Raw genomic sequence first — 3,691 nt, 5'->3', positions numbered from 1 at the left:
TTAACAAATTATTTATTAATATATGAGCTGATCATGAGTTATCCATAATTGTCTAATATTTAAACAAACGCTTGCTCAATGGAACCATTACATACGGAAACTATGTGATTCTTAATATAAGAGTCGTGTTCTGAGAAAACTGGGCATAACACATGAGCGTAAAGTGTATTCCCAGATTAGCCTGTGCAGTCCGCACATGCTAATCAGGGACGACAATTTCCGCCTTAATTGGATTTTTGCTTAGAAGAGACTTCATTTAAACAAAAAATGGTATAAAATCGGAAAGTGTCGTCACTGATTAGCCTGTGCGGACTGCACAGGCTAATCTGGGACGACACTTTACGCACATGCATTAAGCCCAGTTTTCTCAGAACGCGACTCATATCATTGCTAAGGTGAGCGATATTTTTAACTGAGCAATACGAACTACTTTTGTCCAGATTGAGTCCGTTTAAAAGTGATGTTTTACATGTTATTTATACATGTTAATTGGCCACACCGCCTCTGTCACTTACATTGCTGCTGTACCACTTTCCAAGGCTCGGCACTGGCTGCTCTGTAACCGCAGGGATAAGCTTTTCATTGGCCTTGAGCGCGGTCTATCACCTGCCTTTCTTAAAGATACATGATGTTTGATCTTAATTGCCTCGTTGACAGTGTGATGACCGATAACTTTATCTTCCTTCTGGAGCTTACCTTGTCTTTATTGTCATATCGTTCACGACTGGTTCTGTTAGGTGACTGGTGGACACGTTTACTGGACTACGGTTCTTTTTCTCTCATGATTTGATGATCAATTTTAGTATCGCTCTGGGAAAACGGTACTTTGAAAATGTGCGTAAAGTGTCGTCCTAGATAATCCTGTTAACACCTTAACTGAAAATTACATTACAGCGAAAAGTGTCGCCCCTGATCAGCGGATGCGGACTGCACCGGCTAATCTGGGACGACACTTTACGCACATGCATTGCGCACCATATTCCCAAAGCGAGCTTCAATTTAATTCAACCAAGAATAAAATAACTGATGTAATACATCCTGTGACTATCAAGAAGCGCATCTTAAAGTTGTCGATGTGGTACTTTATGGGTCCAATCAGGAGCATGATACTTCTGCTGTGTGAGGTTTAACCCTTTCCCACTCAGAAGCAAAGTGAAAATGGTTATGTGCAAACACCATGAAATCAGAACAGCCTGCGAGTAACTCGCAGTCTGTTCAGGTTTTATTCTGTTTGCTGTTCATCAGTATCTAACTGAAACCTTTAAAACTTGGATCTAGTAAGAAATGCCTTAAATTAAATTTAACTTTCTAAGGGACTGATAATGCGTCAAAATACGCATCTAAGTGGTAAATGGTTAAAAACGTGTATGGGGATATTCCTCAAGCGTACAATGGTGGCAGGTCAAAGTTGCGGGCCTCAGTAAGTTACAATAAATAAATACCACAATGACATACTGTTAGCCGATACATATATAAGAATCAAACGTAAACTTTAAACTGAATTATTTAAGAACATTTAGGCATTAATTCCGCTAAATTGATGGTTTATTTTTCTTGGCCCTTAGATACCGACTTGTGAAGTGTACGTGACTATATCTTGTCACAACAGAAACGTTTTGCTCACTTATCTTCATCTGATTTGTCTTTTGCAAAATGGACTTACTGCTTCTTAATTGCAGTTCATTTTTTGAAGTTTTTGCCTGGAGTGAAACCATCAAGATGAAAATTATAGTGTTGAATTGTTATTGTTAGAATTATTTGATTAAAATTGTCAGTGAGATTAATAGTTTCTTTTATTGTTTCGTTTGTGTATTTTCTTAACTTGACAATTTGGGAAATAAATTTGTACTTGCCGTTAACAAAAGAACACCAATTAAAATGATTTTTTACAATTATTAAACGATACACGAAAATCTGAATTGATGTATAAATTTTAGCTTATTCAGAAATAATACGGTAATATACCAATGAGAAAACAAAAGGCTATTATGATTCATTAAACAAAGTTACATGCATAATCGTATTATCAACATAGTCTCGATTTGATATGGACAAACATATATAAAACATTAAAAACATATACATTTTCGAGTTTGCAGTTAATATACCAATCAAACAATACAGCGAAGTTTTCAATCAGAGCGGGGCGTGAAAAGCGAAATGTGTTCTACTTAGTATACAACAAAGAGTTAGTCATGATAGGTCTAATAATATTGTTCAATTTTCAACTCTTTAAAAAAAAACATGTCTAACTTTTTCACAATACAATTATGAGTTGAACCAATTGTAAAAATCTTATAATAATTGGTATAACAAAATAAACAGGACTTAAGTACCACTTTCTACTATCACGATACACTGAACTTGCATGAGTAAAATTATATGCGTCTTCAACAACATTAAAAAGGTAATTTTCTTTTTTCAGAAGGATATTGCTATTTGTTTATGCCATCGACTAATTTTTTACTCTAAGTACAGAGACTCTTACTAGTCTTGAAAGGGCAAACTTGCATTTCAGCCGCGCTCAGGGAAAACAAGTCTTTATTTATGTGCGTAAAATGTCGTCCCAGATTAGCCTCTTCAATCCACACTGGCTTATCAGGGACGACACATTCCGCTTTAATTGAATTTTTTATTAAAAGCAATTGTCTTCTTAACGAAAATACATTCTGTGCGGAAAGTGTCATCCCTGATTAGCCTTTGCAGATTGCACAGGTTGTTTCTAAGAGAGAGTCTCATATAGCTTTATTTCTAAAACAAAATCATAAAATAGTTTTGCATGTTTGTCCTTCCGCGTGTTTTGTTTTTGTTTTTCTGACACATGCGTATTACTGTTTGCCTTATTGCGAGTATCTGGGTGACGCTGAGCTGTACATGATTTAGTCACACAAACACGTTCTGTTCTCGTCTGTTCTGTCCATACTTTACAAAATGTTAAAAGTGATTATGGCTTATAGAAGACAATATTTACAAATAAATATGAAGTACGCAATATACATAGGAATGCACAATCACATAGACGTCATATATTGAGAGGAGCAACGAAAGACCTCGGAGTGAAAACAAGAGCACCGCCTTGCGGGTGCAGACCGCTCATCTATTTTCTTTTTCAAGGTGAAGGGACTCTCATTTTCAATCACAAAGGAGGGAGGGGTGGAGTGAAGAGGGGTGTATAGTGTGGGGGCGTGGACATTTATTACATTTTCTTCCAAAAATGCGGGAAAAAAATGCAAAAAAAAAATCGGGGGGGGGGGGGGGGATTCTTGGGTGCGATGGTTGGACGGTATTTCAAACATAAAATAATAAAAATAAAAATTTGTGTTTTTAACCGTTTCAAAAAACAAATTAGGGGGATGGGGTGGGGGCGGTATAGCGTGAGGGTGTGGTGGTCATTTGTGAGATGATCTTAAAAAAAAAAAAAAATAGGAGGGGGGGGGGGAATTCGGGGGGGGAGGGGGTGGGGGGGGGTATTCTTGGGTGCGATGGTTGGACGGTAAACATAAAATAATAAAAATAAATAATTGCGTTTTTTAACCGTTTCAAAAAAAACAATTTGGGGGGGGGGTATAGTATAGTGTGAGGGTGAGGTGGTCATTTGTGAGATGATCTTAAAAAAAAAATAGGGGGGATTCGGGGGGGGATTCGGGGGGGGGGGGCACGGGGATGGTTTGGGTGGAGTCTTTTGTGGAAT

Source organism: Dreissena polymorpha, chromosome 9, assembly GCF_020536995.1.
Source record: "Dreissena polymorpha isolate Duluth1 chromosome 9, UMN_Dpol_1.0, whole genome shotgun sequence".
Taxonomy (NCBI): domain Eukaryota; kingdom Metazoa; phylum Mollusca; class Bivalvia; order Myida; family Dreissenidae; genus Dreissena; species Dreissena polymorpha.
This window is presented reverse-complemented; position numbering follows the sequence as displayed.